This window comes from Palaemon carinicauda, chromosome 30, assembly GCF_036898095.1.
Source record: "Palaemon carinicauda isolate YSFRI2023 chromosome 30, ASM3689809v2, whole genome shotgun sequence".
Taxonomy (NCBI): Eukaryota; Metazoa; Arthropoda; class Malacostraca; order Decapoda; family Palaemonidae; genus Palaemon; species Palaemon carinicauda.
This window is the reverse complement of record NC_090754.1, coordinates 75,707,131-75,725,850: the sequence shown is the minus strand read 5'-3', so window position 1 is coordinate 75,725,850 and position 18,720 is coordinate 75,707,131. Positions and strand designations below refer to the sequence as shown.

The window sequence follows — 18,720 nt, the reverse complement described above, 5'->3', positions numbered from 1 at the left end:
GAAGTTCCTGCCTCAAGAGTTGCGTCTGCCTCAAGGGTTGAGGAGGTAGCTGCGCAGAGAGAGGCTCATGCTGTGAAGAATGCGGTTGCTGCATGCGTTGAGGCGGCTGCCTCATAGCATGAGGTTCCTCAAGAGTTGAGGCTCTTTCAAGAGTTGAGGTTCTTGCCTCAAGAGTGGAGGTGGCTGCCGCAAGAGTTGAGGTTGCTGCCTCAAGGATGGGGGAGGTTGCCGCAACGCAAGAGGTTGCTGCCTCGAGGATGGAGGAGGTTGTCGCAACACATGAAGCTCCTGCCTCAAGGGTAGAGTAGGTTGCTGCAAAGCATAAGACTCCTGCCTCAAGTGTTGAGGAGGTTGCCGCAAAGCAAGAGGCTCCTGCCTCAAGGAAAGTGGAGGTTGCTGCACAGCGCTGGTATCTGGCAACTCCCAATGCGGCAGCTCACGCGTGGAGGTAGGTTGAGGAACCTCAACATCATACGTCTGGCAGGGTGGACTGGTATCTGGCAACTCCCAATGCGGCTGCTCACGCGTGGAGGTAGGATGAGGAACCTCAACATCATACGTCTGGCAGGGTGGACTGCGCAGAGGTGGAGGAGCGCTCGCAGGAGGAGGTGTGCTAACCTTCTCTGCCTGAAACTCCTGCATCAACACCGCAAGCTGAGACTGCATTGTCAGCAGCATAGACCACTAGAGTTTAAAAAAAAAAAGACAACAACAAACGGAGCTACTGTCCGTTGAGACTGAGGGTCTAAAACAGCTGGTGCGGCAACAGACTGAGTTACTGTCTGTTGCGATACCACCTTGCCTCTCTGGGAGGTGTGCAGTTGTCGTACTGCAGCAAGTCCGAACTGACCCAGTGTTAAAGACACCACCTAGGAGTTGGACTTGCGCGGAAGGGACCGACTTGCACTAAAAGCTGCAAGATTTGGTCCATGGTTTCTGCGAGAAACCTCTTCCGCAGACGAGGAATAAATGGGCTCTCTCGTCTTTGTGTGGGTGGGGTGATCACGTCGGCTACGCGAGTTGGTTACACCCGAAACCACGGAGGGAAACGTCTGTTCGTCGATCAAGGCCTGCTGAACCCATAAGTCCTTCGACATTACTTCTCCCCTGGGCTTGGGAGCTTGTAAGAGGTCCCAGACTAGGCGAACAACTGGCACGAACAGACGAACCCTCGAACGCAACACTGTAACACTTTGCGCTTATCACTTTATCACTTTTGATTTTCTGTTTGCACTTATTTCACTGAACTCGAAACTTTAAGTGGTTTGTACCTGAAACACGCAATTCTATCCTTCATTAAAAGTTAGTAATTGCGAAAACAGTATTACAATGTAACAGAAAAACATAATGAAAGATAAATAATTCAGTGGCTGGAAAAGAGACTAAACACTAGATCAAAATAAACTACGTTTAAAATCTCTCACCGATAAAGCTTGAGAACAAGAATAAAACTCTAGAAACGTTTACCTTCCTCCCCTAAAGAGACTAGGGAGAAGAGCTAAAACGATAACAACGTTACCCGCTTGAACGAAACGTTTATCCTCCTCTCTCTCCCTCCGTCTCTATCTCTCTCTCTCTCTCTCTCTCTTGACTTAGAACCTGAGAGAAGAGCCCAATTATATATATCGTTAAAACATATTATTGTTAAAGGAAAAAAACTGAAAGATTTCCCAAATAAAAAGTTCCTTTATTAGAATTAAAACCATTTAAGCTAAGAAAGAATGAACAAAACGCTAGAATCGGTTTACTCTTACTGCAACGTGACACCGTGAATGCTCTCTCTCTATCGTAACGATAGAGCGCAAGTTGAACGTTCTGAACGTCAACAACTGCAGAGACAAAACAAAACGTTAGTTCAACTTAGAAAACAGTACGAGACTTATCAAAGAAATTCTTTCAAAAACATTAAAATAGCATAATATGTTAACAGGTAAAACGAAATGACGGGCTCAATGTAAATTAACTTCGGTTCCAAGAAAAGACCGCCTACTATTAGGAAAGGTCGAATATAAACAAATATAAAAATTAATTTAAGGAAGTTAATCAAAGAGGCCTATAAAAGGCGGAGAGATATAAAATAAATCTATAACTTTTGTTAAGCAAAATTAAGAGAGTCTATACTCTCTTCGACACCAACACTTCCGTCTAAGGGAAGGGTCGGCCATTTAAAAGTGAAAGAGAGTTCATACTCTCTTCGTACCAAAATTAAATCAAAAATTAAATCAAATTAATTCCAAAAACTTGCTAAGCTAATGATATAGCTTCCTGAATAGCGAAGGCTAAATTCTAGAGCAAATACATCACCAAATCGTGAGCAATAACTCCAGAATCAACAGCGTATCCATGTAGGTCTAGCCGGAGGCACGACAGAGGAAAAATTGAGGTGGTGTTGACAAGAAGTACTGGAGTACCTGACCACAGATGGCGCTGTGGTGTTCACCCCCACCTGTATAGCGATCGCTGGCGTATCCCTACCGTAGATTTCTGTCTGCAACAGAGTTGACAGCTACATGATTATCGGGTAAGATTAATATTGAAAAATAGATTTTTCGCAATGGGGGCTGGGGCATAATAACTTACGTATTGGTCAATTTAAATGTGAAGTATGTTTTTCACTCAAAGTCCATTGTTTACATCTGTTTTTTTCCCCATGGATTGAGGAGCTTTCTGTGTCAGGTGGTTTTTTTTAACCCTGGATAGGTACGGTCCTCGGACACCCCTTTAAGGGTATACTCGGACGCGAACGACCCCGACGCCAAAAAAAATTCTTGAAAAATCAGTTTTTGCAGTAACCTCCTTTTTTCTTTTGCCAAAAAAAACTTCAATGAATGCTTAAAACAACTGTAAAGATAAATACTACTCATCTGCAGAAAAACTATTTATTATAAATATTTTAAAAAATTAAGTAGAAAAAAAAAAGACCTGACATAAAAATTCATAAAAAAAAAGTTTATACATATATACACAAATCCTTTTAGGAATTGATTCTTGAATGTTTAGGACACATCTTGATGTATTTTGGATGAAGTCAGACCCATGGAGGTGAAGATCTGAAATGAGAAAAAAAGGGTAACTTTTTTTGGCCAAAAAAAATTGTCCAAATTTCATGAATTTTTTTGGGTACCCAAATGAAATAGGAAGTGGCTAATTTTTTTAGGGAATAAACATATGTTATCCTAAAATAGAAATATGTAAAAAAATCTTCATTATTTTGTAAATTACATTTATATCAGGGGCCATATCTAAAGGTAATTTTTTGAGTACTTGGAAATTTCGTAAAAAAATACATATATTTAATATATAATATGATATTTATGCAGGTAAAAATATACCAAAATATCACAAATTCTATAGGGAACAAGAATATATATAGATAGGGCAGCTTACGCTTCGGATATGTCCACAAAATGGCCGCCAACCACACTGACTCAGACTCCCTAATCTGCCACTTGAAATGTAGGAAGGGTATGTCAATTTCAAGGTGTTATTTACTAATCTAATTATTATTGGGTATGCATAAAAATTGTATGGTGGGTTGCTGGATAATTGTCGATTATTTTACGTTTATAAAATTAAAATTCTGACCCAAAAAATTTTTTTTGAAGGGAAATAAAATCGAAAAAAAAAAAATGTAAAACAATATTTTAGCTAAAAAAATTTGATGATATTCAATCAAAAAAAAAGTAAACAAAATTTTCCGACAAATAAACATCTAGAGGAATCATTACTCTGTGATAGTTCCTTAGTACGTAGTAATTTTGAAAGAATTGGGAAAAAACGAAAAAATGGCAATCACCGGAAAATCGAACACATACCTATATATACGCCATATCTGGCTAAAAAAAAGATAGGCATGGGTAGCCAGATCATCTAGAAACACTTTCCAACACTATAAAAATATAAGTTTTGCGACACTACTTGCCAATTCCTTACGGTAACATGACTAAGCAAAAAAATGCAAAACAAATAAAAAGGGGCACTCGTGGAAAAATGGCCATTCTAATATACGGCATTTCAGAAAAAAAAAATTTCAGCCACGTGCTAGGCAAACCATCAAGGCATATTTTCCGATAAATAAACATATAAATGAAATATTACTCTGTGATAGTTCCTTAGTACGTAGTAATTTTGAAAGAAATGGGAAAAAACCAAAAAATGGCAATCACAGGAAAATCGAACACATACTTATATATACGCCATATCTGGCTAAAAAAAAAAATAGGCATGGGTAGCCAGATCATCTAGAAACACTTTCCAACACTATAAAAATAACGGATTTTGAGCGAAGCGAAAAATCTATTTTTGGGTGAGATAGCCATGGCGTCCTGATGGAAGGTTCCTGTTTGGTAGCTTCCTTGGGTATAAGACTACTAAGATATTCCCAGAGAATTTAACCACAGGTTATCACAGAATTCTAACTTCTGGAGCGAGTATCTCAAAGGTTTCCCTTTAAGACATCGTAATACAACAGGGGACACGCATGTCTGGTCGTGCCACATAGCTATCTCCACCCCGAACAGAGTTAACGCTTCGGTGTGTAAGGGCTGAGAATAGCTGGGAGCCGTTCCACAGCTAATCTCACTCGTGGCTACTACTGATACTCGAGACGTAAACAAACGGACGCCATTGCTCTAATGACGTCACGAGCGTCTTTATCCTGGCGCCAGTTGCTGCCCATCACCATGATACAATTGTGTAGGGTGGGAACAAACTGACGAAGTAGTAGGGAGGGTCCATCAGGACGCCATGGCTATCTCACCCAAAAATAGATTTTTCGCTTCGCTCAAAATCCGTTTTTTGGGCTCAAGCCATGGCGTCCTGATGGAAGAGTACCAGAGAATCAATGTATCGTGGTAGATTTTCCCCCCAGAGTTAAGTGCCTAGGCATTGACAAAATAGCAAAGTAATCTTAGATAAGAACCATAGGAACGAAGTATCCTGCCCCCCATTGGTAGGAAGTTCCCATGGGCTATGCCGACGTCAAAGTGGTATTGAAGGACTATTCATCTTGACAGAAGAGCTTTTTAAGAGCTTAGAGATGAAGCAGAATGTTTGATATTTGTATAGGAACATTCTGAGTAGGTCAGTGGTGGTTGGGCACTGTGTGTAGGATTCATCTCCTGATTATCAGAAGTAAGTATTCGAGTAGGAACCTTACCGAGACAAGGTGAATATAATTTAAGGATAGACATCTTAAATTCTTCATGACCATAAGAAAGGAGGAATAAATAAAACTATGACAGTATGTATTTCATAGTAAGTAGGAGCTGAAAGAGACGCATAAGTAATAAAATAGAAATTTTATTTCACAATGCAGAAATTAAATAATTTACAGCAAAAGTAAAGTTCATTTACAGTAATAATAATGTACATAGAAATAAAGGCTTGCTCTTGAATCTGAAAGGGAATTTCAGGATTAGTAGGTACTCGTTCTCGAGGAACGCAAGTCTTTAAATAACACATCATGCTCAAGGCATGCGGCACTTGTGTAACACTATGACATTTCACCTGGGATAAGAACAGTTATAAAAGCACTAAGTGTTTTTAGACATCACTATGAATCACTCGAGGGTCAACATAGGCACCCGAAGAGTTAGAGTCCCAAATAACTCACTGTTCTACGCAGAGTTAGGTGCAGGTTTCATAACACTACCTGCGGCTACCACAAAATGTTTGATTTCGTGCACTTGTTTCGCATAATGTTTAAAGAAAACTCGCGAGGACTTCCAGCCCGTAAAGTTTTTAAGGCTCTCAAAGTCCATGCTCTGAAAGAAGTTCAGAGAAGATGCCACTTTTCTAGGATCATGACCAGCGGGTGTACTGTTCGGATCCGCTCTGCGAATGAAGTAGGTGATTTTCGCTCTTAATTGTTTCAGTGACAGGTCGCTGCCCGATGTTTCTCCTTTGAAGAGTTGGCCTCCACCAAAGTTTGAAGTTCTGCGAAGATAGACCTTGAGGCTCTCTACTGGACATAGAGAGACATCCTCCTTCAGGGGGCATATTCTCCAAGGGCCCCATCTTTTGGTGGGTAATTCATTTTTGGCGAGAAACGTCGGATCAGGGGAGAGGGTCACTTCTCCTGAATCAGCAAACAGGATGTGTCCCTCTTCTCTTGATAATGCCACTATTTCGCTGACTCGAGCTCCCGAGGCGAGAGCAAATAAAAATATAACTTTCTGAGTCAGATCCTTGAGGGGGCATGAATCGTTGTCCAAGTTGGAGGCGAAATGGAGCACCTTGTCTAGTGACCAGGAGATCGGTTTCGGAGGGGGTGCTGGGCGTAGGCGAGCACATGCTTTCGGCAGTTTGTTAAAGATGTCGCTGGACAGATCAATTTGGAAAGCGTATAGAATTGGTCTAGTCAAAGCCGATTTGCAGGTCGAAATCGTATTGGCTGCTAATCCTTGTCCATGAAGGTGAATGAAGAAGGACATGCAGAAATCAATGGTGATTTCTTTAGGATTTTTTGCTTTAACAAAGGAGACCCATTTCTTCCAGGATGATTCATATTGCCGTCTCGTGGATACGGTCTTGTATTCCTCTAGGAAGTCTAGACTTTTCTTCGAGATCCCAAACCTCTTCTTTGCGGCAAGGGAGAGAAAATCATGAGATGAAGGTCCTTGATTTTCGATGATGAAGCGAAGACAGTCGACTTCTGTACTTGTTGAGAGAGAACTGGGCCCGGGAGAGGGATCAGCTTGGGCTGCAGCTCCAGGACCAGGGGGTACCAGTTGCTCCGGGGCCACTTGGGAGCCACTAGGGCCGCTGTCCCTTTGAAGGTTCTCAGTTTGGAGAGGACTTTCAACAGAAGGTTGGTGGGAGGGAACAGGTATATCTTGGACCATCTGTTCCAGTCCAGTGACATGGCGTCCACCGCTTCTGCCTTGGGGTCCTCGTACGGGGCTACGTACAGAGGAAGTTGATTGTTGTCGCTCGTTGCAAAGAGATCTATCTGAAGTTCTGGGACTTGATGAGAGATGAAGGAGAATGATCTTGCGTCTAGAGACCATTCCGACTCTATCGGGTTTGTCCGAGATAGAGCATCCGCTGTCACGTTGCGGAATCCTTGTAGGTGAACTGCAGACAGGTGCCACTTCTTCTTCTCCGCCAGACGGAAGATTGGGAGAAGCACCTGATTTATCTGGGGCGATCTTGAGCCTTGGCGATTGAGACAACGAACTACCACCGAGTTGTCTAGGGTTAGACGGATGTGGATCGAGGGCGGCGGGGATAGCTTCTTCAGAGTAAGAAGGACCGCCATGGCCTCCAAGATGTTTATGTGGAACGTCTTGAATAGTGGAGACCAGGTCCCTTGAGCTTGTTTCAGGTGGGAGTGACCTCCCCAGCCCTCCAGTGAGGCATCCGTGTGGATGTTGAGTGAAGGAGGAGGGTGTTGGAGAGGAATGGACCTTTTCAGGGCCATTGCTTCCGACCACGGCTTTAGGAGGCGTCGAAGTCTGTTTGGAAGCCGTCTCTTGAGGTCTCTTCGAGCGATGGATGCCGATCGTCTCCAGACTCCCGCGGCATCCTTTAGCTGTGCACGAAGCACTGGGTTTGTCACTGAGGCGAATTGTAGAGAGCCTAGAACTCGTTCCTGCTGTCGTCTTGAAATGCGTTTGGATTTCAGTAGTCGCTTGACAGACCCTGCTATTTCCTTCCTTTTCTTCTGGGGGATGGAAAGGCGGTGTGACTGAAGATTCCAGTGGATTCCCAGCCACTGAAACTTCTGAGCCGGAGAGAGGCGAGATTTCTTCTCGTTGATCTTGAATCCCAGGTGTTCTAGGTACTGGGTAACTTCGTCGCAAGACTTTGTACACTCTTCGGGCGATGGAGCCCAGACTAGCCAGTCGTCGAGGTAGGCCATCACCTGGACGTTTCTTAGGCGGAGCTGTTGTACTATGGCGTCTGCCAGCTTCGTGAAGATCCGAGGGGCCACATTGAGGCCGAATGGCATGGCCCGGAAGGCGTAGCTTTTCCTTTGGAGTCGAAATCCTAGGTAGGAGGAAGCGTGATGGTTCATTGGAATGTGCCAATAGGCATCCGCCAGGTCTATAGAGACCGTGTAGGAACCTTGAGGCAGAAGGGTCCTTATTTGTTGAAGCGTCAGCATCTTGAATTTGTTGTTCTCTATGAACTTGTTGAGGGGGGATAAGTCCAGAATGACTCTGAGTTTGTCTGAGTCCTTCTTGGGAACGCAAAACAGTCTCCCTTGGAACCTGGTGGACTTTACCTTCCTTATCACCTTCTTGTTCAAGAGGTCTAGAACATATTCTTCCAGAATGGGGGTCGATTGTTGGAAGAACCGCTGGAAGATTGGGGGTGGTTGCACCCAACTCCAGCCTAGACCGTTCTTGATGATGCTGTGTGCCCAAGGATCGAAGGTCCAACGATCCTGGAATTGGCGGAGTCTTCCTCCCACCGGAAGCACTTCATTGCTTCTGGTGTCCCGAGGACTTGTTGCCTCGGCCGCTAGCTCCCTTTCCTCCTCTACCTCTGGAGGGACGACGAGAGGCGTCTCTGTTTGCACCCCTGGACGAGCCTCTACCTCTGGCATGAAAGGTAGTGGATGGCTGTTCAAAGGCAGGGGTGAAGACCGGTGACTGTGACAACACCGGTTGGGGGACCAATTGAAAGGTCTGTTGTGGTTGGGCAACCACTTGGGAGGTAGCGGGTCCCGGAAACTGACGTCTTTGTTGACGTTGCTGGGGTTTCGGTTTCTGAGGTTTCCTCTTAGGCTGAGGTCCATCGTCCTGAGAGGTTTTCCTTTTCCTGGACATGCCCCACTTGTGGAGAAGGTTCCTATTCTCCGTGGCGGCTCTGTCCGTTATTTCCTTGACAAGGTCCGAAGGAAACAGGTGCTTTCCCCAGATGTTGGAGGAAATCAGCCTCCGGGGTTCGTGTTTCACGGTGGCACCGACAAACACGAATTCACGACAGGCTCTACGAGCCTTTATGAAATGGTACAAGTCCTTCATTACCGTCAGTAAGTGGGATTTGGCCAGTACCATGTAGTGATCGGGTACTGCTGTGTCACAGGCCATAACTTCAAGTTGGACTTGATGAGAAAGAGACGCTGCAAGCCTCTCCTTCGTGTCTTGTTCCCGGCGAAGGAGGTGATCATTGAGCTTAGGGAGGTCTTCATTAAACTGACGTCCGGCAACGTCAGGATCGAGCCTACCCACAACGAAAGTATGTTGGACATCTTTCCATTGTCTAGTGTCAGGGGGCGTTACGATGGAGAAGGGTCTGCACTCCTCCAGTGCAGGGCAGGGTTTCCCTTCTTCCGCCGCCTTAAGGCATGCAGCCAAGGCCTTTTCCAAAAATGGAAGAATCGCAGTGTCGGGAGCGACATAAGTAGGATGCTTCTTGCTCAAGGCAGGAAGCTTAGAGCAGGTAAAGCCCCTGCTCTTAAATGCGGAGGCTAGCATAGCCTGGGCCTTTGCGAGATCGAACACTATCTCTTCCTTAGGTTCGGTCTCCTCCTTCGAGGCAGGTTCAGAACGAAGCCGGACGTAACAGTCCGGGTAGGCCTCGAAGCTTGGGAAGAATTCCACATCTTCCAACGGGACCGTGCCGATTTTGTCACTAACAAAGATCCTGCCGGTCGCAATAACCATATGCTCTGCATACCTCCACGGGTTGGCATGAGAGCAAGCTGGGAGATCCTTAACCGAGATCTTCTTCGGTTCTCTGGATCCAATCATAGACCTGATGGACTCCTGGTTCTCCTTCAGTCTGTCGTCCATGACAGCTCTAATCAGTCGGATCAGTTCTTGTGTAGAGGAAGAAGGATCCGGGGTCGAGGAGGTAGACGGAATGGACACATCCGTCGGTGTAGGAGTAGGCGGAGGGATGGACGAGGGAGTAGCTCCAATCTCCGACTCGGTGTATTCCACCTTGTCTTCGTCCTCTTCGGCTCCTTGAGCCATAAGCGTCTTCTCCGTGTCTTCCGAGACGTCAGAGATCTGTTCATCCTCTTCGGAATCTAGGCGACACTCGTGCATGGACTGAGCCATGACCACATCAGGTTCCACCGTAATTTGGACAGTGGGGATTGCTTCCTTTGGAACCACTGAATCAGGGGAGGCCTTAGGGAACAGCAGGGACCTCAGTTCTTCGGTGGCCAGGTACGGTCCAGTGGCATTCCTCTGAAAACCACGCACCCACTTGCGCAGTTTCTCACGAGCAATGTCTCTAACCTCCGCTGAGGGAGGGTTATGGAAGGCCTCAACTAGGTAGGCCTGGCAGACCGTACAATCCAGTGGATTCCAGAACTTCCAATCCCCTCTCTTGTCTGAGCAAGGGGCGTGAGTCCTGCACGCCGTATGTCCGTAAAACTGGGAGCGTTTCACGGCACAGTATGCGAAATCGCACTTCATCTGCTCCTCCTGTGGAAGAAAGAGAAAATGAGTATGGGGGAGTCATAGGAATGGCTCTTAAATTAAGTTAATATTAATCATTAATTTTAACTTATATAAGGTGTGATGCATAGAGAGTGAAACAGTAAAGGAGAACACGCTCCATGCATCTCGCCCGGCTGGTTACCATAGGCTTGGTCCTGGGATAATCCAAATGACCGAGATCATTGGATATAGTTTCCTAGGATTCCCATTATATTGGAACTCCATGGAAAGTCAAGGACAAGGTTGGGATCGAATTCATTCGGTTCCCAGATAAGAGCCAGAAGGCCTCATTAAGGGTAACTGCTTCTGGCAACCAGCCGTGCTAAGATGCACATAGCATGCTGGAAATAGAAGAATGCAAAGAGACAGCATGATCACTAATAGAGCAGTACTAGGTACTGATCTTAGAAGCAAAGCAGCTTATCTATTTGCCAGGTAGGGCTATCTTAGTCTTATGATAGCTACAGAGAGGGGGTGCAAGTATTCTTGACGCCTCCGGGGTATCCGGCAAGCCGCCGGCACGCCGGAGCTCGCTCCAGCATAGATTCTGGCATTAGAACAGACAATTTTCAAAAGTCAGTTAGATACCAGGATGGCGGCCGCCGGCACAACGGCGGCACGCCGGCAGGGAGCGGCGGCTCCGGCAGCCGGAGGATGCCGGATTGGTGACTGGGGTAAGGATGGTACAGGTAGTATCGGGTTGCCGGCAGTATATGCCGGCACTCCGGAGATCGACCGGCAAGCGGACGATTAGATAGGAGTAGGAGAGCCGCCGGTAGTAGCCGGCGGCAGCCGGCAGTCCCTCGGAACACGGGGGGCTGGCGGCAAGGGTAGGGAAGTCACCAAGAGGCAGGTATTGCCGGCATAAGAGGCGGCAAGAGACCGGCACCCAGATAGATAGAGAGACAGGGGGAGGGGGGGAAGGATGCAGGAAGTACCTTCAGGGTTCCAGACATCCCTCCCCCTCCCTGAGGGGGTGTACCCATGATAGAGACAGGCTCTATCATCCATATGCAGGGGTCACTAGGGACCGGGAGCAGGTAGCCCAAGGGAGGACTAGGGAACACCCAAGATGGGGGGGGGGGAGACTCCCTTATGCAGAGCTACACTAGGAACTAACCTTATAGGACACTATGAAGGTATATGTACCAGAGCGGACTGCACAAGGAAGCTCGGGTAGCCCTACTCATCCACCCTAAGGAGGAGTTGTAGGACAGGGGACAGATGAGTATAAACTAACCTAAGCATAGGCTAGGCTATACAAGAGATAGGTGGGGAGGGAGAAGAGAGGAGTCTTCCCAGGAAGGGTTTCTGTACCAGAGCGGCCACAAAGGGAAGGGAGGACACTCCCTAACCTAAGATTAGGCTGATCGGCTAAAACGGTGCAAGAGTACAGTTTCAGCATGGAACAGAGAAACCTTCCTAACCCGACCTAGATCAGGGCTAAAAGTCCTGAACTAGGCAAGGAAGAAGACGTATCGCTATCGCAGGAAAGTCGCAGACTATCCTAGCCATAGAGGTAGGCTAGCCTAACCTCACTCTCAGACGCAATCCTAAAGGGGGTTCATTCCTTTAGGGAGGACTGAGAGGCGATATAATACTCTATTAGACAATGAATCCCTTTACTCAGAAAAGGGATCAAGGCTAATTAGAGGGAATGCCAAGGCAGGGGATGAAGGAAGCATATAGGGGTCCTAAGGTTAGGTTAGGCTAGTAAGAATCACTGACTAGCCTATCCCCTATATGGTCCCTGAAGGCGAAAACATTTGCATCACTAGTCAAAAGTATTGTAAAATAATAATGCCACTATCTTCATAACTTAGTCTAGGATCACTGATAAATCATGCATGAACACTTGTATATAGGCTTCTGGCCTGGGGGCTATAGTAGCCGACTGGTATGAGGTCAATCGATGACCGATAAAAAGCGTCTAAACACGAAATAAAAGTTCCTAGCTATGAAGACTAAATAAACTAATGTATTCGATTAGTATATAAGGCCGGAAGCGTTGTTGTGGCTAACTAAATAAGACATGCAAAACAACAACGACGCCATAAAATGGCGGGTCCGGTAGAGGCACAGCTCTGCCACAAAACATCAATTATTTCGCAAAATAATATTTACTTTACGGCCAGAGCTTAATTAAACAATACTGGAACCTTGTACTCAACTTTCCAGAAGAAGGCGAGGCTGAAGGTAACGACATAGCGAAGATGCAAAACGATAAAGTTCACACAAGGGAAAATCCGTCTCAGTAGGGCAGCTACTAAACAAAGGATGAAGACGCTCGTGACGTCATTAGAGCAATGGCGTCCGTTTGTTTACGTCTCGAGTATCAGTAGTAGCCACGAGTGAGATTAGCTGTGGAACGGCTCCCAGCTATTCTCAGCCCTTACACACCGAAGCGTTAACTCTGTTCGGGGTGGAGATAGCTATGTGGCACGACCAGACATGCGTGTCCCCTGTTGTATTACGATGTCTTAAAGGGAAACCTTTGAGATACTCGCTCCAGAAGTTAGAATTCTGTGATAACCTGTGGTTAAATTCTCTGGGAATATCTTAGTAGTCTTATACCCAAGGAAGCTACCAAACAGGAACCTTCCATCAGGACGCCATGGCTTGAGCCCAAAAATAAGTTTTGCGACACTACTTGCCAATTCCTTACGGTAACATGACTAAGCAAAAAAATGCAAAACAAATAAAAAGGGGCACTCGCGGAAAAATGCCCAACATTCTAATATACGGCATCTCAGATAAAAAAAAAAGACATGCACGTGTTAGCCCAACCATCAAGGCACACTTTCTAACACATAAACATGAAAAAAAAATCAATAATATACGGCAATTCCTTACTACGTAGTAAATTTTTACAAATATTGAAAAAAAAACAGAAATTGGCAACCGCAGTTAAATACCCAATATACCAATAACTACGTCGTATCTGACAAAAACAAAATCACGCATGGGTAGCCAGATCATCTAGACACACTTTTCAACATTAAAAAAGCAAAAGTTTTACGACACTATTTCGCAATATCTTACGGAAAAATGACTTGGCAAAAAAATTAAAAAAAATTAAAAAGGGACACTCGCGGTAAAATGCCCGACATTCTAATATACGACATCTCAGATAAAAAAAAAGACATGCACGTGTTAGCCCAACCATCAAGGCACACTTTCTAACACATAAACATGAAAAAAAAAATGAATAATATACGGCAATTCCTTACTACGTAGTAATTTTTACAAATATTGAAAAAAAAACAGAAATTGGTAACCGCAGTTAAATACCCAATATACCAATAACTACGTCGTATCTGACAAAAACAAAGTCATGCATGGGTAGCCAGATCATCTAGACACACTTTCCAACACTAAACAAGCAAAAGTTTTACGACACTATTTGGCAATATCTTACGGAAAAATGACTTGGCAAAAAAATGAAAAAAAATGAAAAAGGGGCACTCGCGGTAAAATGGTCCTCGTGGTGATGAACGACATTTTAACTAAAAAAAAAAACATGCACATGGTAGCCAAACAATCCACCAAGACTTTCCACAACTGATAACCTATACAAGTTGCACCATTCTACGACAATTTCATAATACGTAATAACTTTGATAATTATGCAAACTACCTCAGAAGGGTAAACTCGGACGCGAACGACCCCGATGCGTCTCAGAAATCGGGGAAGGAGTACAGCTACAGCAATGCACATCTGGACACTACTAGAGCGTGTAGGGGAGACACCTCCTGCAGGTCGATCACCCACAAATTCAGTCACAGGGGTGAGTCACGTGAGAAAAACCTGTTTTTTTTTGACGCTCGGGGTCGCAAACGACCCACCATACCTATCCAGGGTTAAACCAAATAACAGCTTACAATTACTTCTTCATAAGTTCCCGGATGTTGATCTACATCGGCCATTTTTTTCTCACCTTCGCCTCTTCGGTTTTAAGTTAACCACCATCTCGTAAAGATGTCTTGAAGAGTGAACATCAATCTATTTCAAAATTTAGTGTAATTTCGTTGATGTCAGCACTTGATTATGATAGAAATGCTCTCCATTTAGTGTAAAGCTATTGTTACTCATGCGAAATTAAAAAATAAGAGCGAAATAAGGCCTCAAAGGTCCGATTCTGACTTAATTTTTAGGGAAGGCCAGCTAATTTCCTATTGGAAAGTTTTTGTATTAATTGCCAAGAAAACAAAAAAGGCGACGATGTCAATCATAAGATAGGGACTTAGTTGTGATTTACTTTTTCATAATGGAAGGATTTATTTGTGATTTACTTTTAGTTTGTGACCTGGGAAGGGGAGTTCGGGGGGCTTGCGCCCTGGCTAGGGGTTGTGACCTGGGAAGGGGGTTCCGAGGAGCTTGCCCCTGCTAGGAGTTGTGACCTGGGAACTACTAAGTTAGGTTAGGTGGGTTTGTTAGGTTCTGTACTCTTTTACAAATCTCAAAAGTTAAAAAATAACGTTTTTGGCCTAATTTCAACAATTTACAAGAACCATACATTTTCCCAACTGGTTATTTGGGCTTATTTAGCATTTCTGACCATTATTATTGCTGCAAATCACTCGTTTATGACATTTCCCTACCCAAAAAAACCCGGTTTCCCACTGGGGAACCCCATAATTATCCTTACATAAAGGGGTCCAAAAACTCATGAACGGGTGGTTTGTCCCCAATAAACATGGTAAAAAAAGCATAAAACACAAGACAGCGAGTAGGAAAAATATATGGTTCATGTATTTGGCTAGAAATTAAAGTATCATATATTCACCTAATTAATAATAGCAAATAAAAGTACCGTACGTACATCGAAGGTATATGATGACAAAAACCAATATCCTAAAAAGTACAACATAACTGTTCTGGGTAATTTTTTATTGTATTACAGGGTGAGATTTCGAACAGAAAATATGTTTTCCTATAGTAAATAACGTGATTTAACCAAATTTGATGTTCATTTCAATCGGAAACAAACAGATCAACCAATTCGGCTAACTTTAAGTTGCACGGTGTCACTTCTCTTACGAATGTACTGCGAACGATAACATTAGCAACGTTACCAATAATACACAGTGTTACCAATGTTGACGTATGGTACACAGAGTTACCAACGGCACGCTGACATTACTAACGATAGAAATGTAAGATATTTCCATAAGTATTTTAAATAATTTCTCCATATAAGTTTTACCTAATATATAAAAAGTACAAAAAGGGAACAGAACCTAACAAACCCACCTAACCTAGCCTAGTAGTATGACAGATCACAAAATAACATTTAATCTACATCGGACGTTGGCAGCACTGGTTACTGTATTTTTTCATGACACAATCTTTGCAACGGCGCCTCCAAAGTTTATTCGGTAAATTTACAGTTTCATCCATTATGGGGAAACTGGAATAAAAATATATTTGTTGCATCAGAAATAGTGTAGTTCCAACGAATTTAACATTTATTTTGACCGCAAACCATCCGATTTAGAGATTTACTAAGTTGTTCTAGAATGCAGAAAGACCCTACTTCATCCCAACAATTAAACAATTATGGGGGACACCAGGTGGGAACCGGGGTTTTGGGTGGGGGGGGGCGTCAAATGATATTTGCAATAAATGAATACTTATCCTTCCACCACCCCTCCCCCTATACCCCTATCTAAGACCTACCGGGGGGGGGGGGGGGGGGGAGGCTCCGCCCCCCCCTGCGACCCCCCCTTAAGGCCACAGTGATTTTCAGGGCACGACTGAACCTAATAAACCCACCTAACCTAGCCTAGGGGCTCTGTACCCCTACCTAGGGGCCCTGTACCCCTACCTGGGCCTACCAGGGGGGGCTCCGCCCCCCCTGCGACCCCCCCCTTAAGGCCACAGTGAATTTTGGGACACTACCGAACCTAATACAACCACCTAACCTAGGGCCCTGTACCCCTACCTAGGCCTACCCCTGCGAGGCCACCCCCCCCCTTACAGCCACTACCTAACACATCCATCAAACCAAATCCAAAGTGATGGTACTGCTGCATACATCGTTATACTATCACCATTATAATATACTCTATAAATTAATGAAGCTTACCTTAAACTGTTGGTTCATCAAGATGTGTTGCTGCTTTGAGGAAAACGTGAAGCCGTTGGGAAGGTTCCTTGACATGCAGGCCAATTTTGATTTTGTAAAATTAAATTGTCTCTCTGGCACAAATCCACTAGGTTTTCAATAATCCCCAAATAACTTACAACAAATTCATTGCAAGTTAGGAAACAGTCAGGACAAGAAGATGGAATTTCAACTTCTTGTGCAACATGAGATGACGTGCTTGCTACTGCCTCCATTTCTAAGAACGAAATGAAATGCAAGGGAAAGATGTATTGTGGCGCTGTTGTATTGTCGCGCTGTGATTGGCCAAACATGTATGACGTCATAGTGGATAGGCGCTGTGATTGCCCAAACGTGTAAGACTTTATAGTGGACTAGTTTGTCTGCGGATTATAGTGGTTACAGGGCTCATTTAAGCAAATACAAGACACAGTCAACAATAACAACAGACTTAGAAAATATCCGGGAGGAAGACATGAGTAGCGTGAGTTTGATCGTCGATATACTGTATAAAGAACTAGGCATTTGCGACAGATAATATTTTACAGAAATACTACAAAAGACTTGTTTTACTCGGGAAATATATTATTATAATAGATTTCCCATAATGGATGAAACTGTAAATTTTCCTTTATTCAGATATACGGTTTTGTATTTTCCTTCGGTTATTATAATTTCATGAAGGTAATGAATAGAGAAGAAAAGGCTTGTTTTACGTTTATATATCGATTCCCCAGTAATGTTTTCCCCACCCAAAACCCCGAGTTCCCACTGGGGGTCCCCCCTTATCGGAGGATATAGATGTATATATATTTCTGAAACTATTCATTTGCGACGGGAACGAGTTTCATTTTCGAAGAGAGCGTAATTTTTTCTATAAGAAAAAGTAGTTGTTTACCTAGGTTACATCGCCCTGTAATACAATACAATGAAACCCTGTTGTTGTTGGGTGCTATATAAATCTATTCAACTTTCGTTACAAAGAAAAGCTTAATTAACACAAAACATTCTTAGCTGAGCAGGGGGCTTTACAACTCTACATCAGAGGAACACTCGTTCAAGTACTGTACTTATGGCCTACTCATAACCTAAGAGAGTTCCAGATCCCATCAAACACATATAAAAAAAGCAGCCTAAAAAACAAAACAGAAAAATACTAACCTCATTCAAAGTAGCCTAATTGAAGTCAATGGATTTCTGCAAAGGATTCCTCCTTACTTGAGTGTTTTTAGACGATTGACCAATTCTGAATACAGTAGGCCTATTTTAACCTGCATCAGGCATCAGCTGCAAACTACTTACGGACTTAAGGCATCAAAAACGGATTTTGAGCGAAGCGAAAAATCTATTTTTGGGTGAGATAGCCATGGCGTCCTGATGGAAGGTTCCTGTTTGGTAGCTTCCTTGGGTATAAGACTACTAAGATATTCCCAGAGAATTTAACCACAGGTTATCACAGAATTCTAACTTCTGGAGCGAGTATCTCAAAGGTTTCCCTTTAAGACATCGTAATACAACAGGGGACACGCATGTCTGAACGTGCCACATAGCTATCTCCACCCCGAACAGAGTTAATGCTTCGGTGTGTAAGGGCTGAGAATAGCTGGGAGCCGTTCCACAGCTAATCTCACTCGTGGCTACTACTGATACTCGAGACGTAAACAAACGGACGCCATTGCTCTAATGACGTCACGCGCGTCTTTATCCTGACGCCAGTTGCTGCCCATCACCATGATACAATTGTGTAGGGTGGGAACAAAACTGGACGAAGTAGTAGGGAGGGTCCATCAGGACGCCATGGCTATCTCACCCAAAAATAGATTTTTCGCTTCGCTCAAAATCCGTTTTTTGGGCTCAAGCCATGGCGTCCTGATGGAAGAGTACCAGAGAATCAATGTATCGTGGTAGATTTTCCCCCAGTGTTAAGTGCCTAGGCATTGACAAAACAGCAAAGTAATCTTAGGTAAAGAACCATAGGAACGAAGTATCCTGTCCCCCATTGGTAGGAAGTTCCCATGGGCTATGCCGACGTCAAAATGGTATTGAAGGGCTATTCATCCTGACAGAAGAACTTTTAAGAACTTAGAGATGAAGCAGAATGTTTGATATTTGTATAGGAACATTCTGAATTAGGCCAGTGGTGGTTGGGCACTGTGTATAGAGTTCATCTCCTGATTATCAGAAGTAAGTATTCGTGTAGGAACCTTACT

General features: G+C 44.0%; 1 protein-coding gene across 1 annotated transcript in view; it reads right to left on the bottom strand.

Annotated features, from left to right (window-relative positions):
• LOC137623295 (organic cation/carnitine transporter 2-like) overlaps window positions 1-17,828 on the bottom strand; it is a 195,816-nt gene extending 177,988 nt beyond the window's left edge. Inside the window, exon 1 of the mRNA XM_068354079.1 lies at window positions 17,672-17,828. The gene's annotated coding sequence lies outside the window, so the exon portion shown is untranslated. The remainder of the gene's footprint in view (window positions 1-17,671) is intronic.
• Window positions 17,829-18,720: the final 892 nt, after the last annotated feature.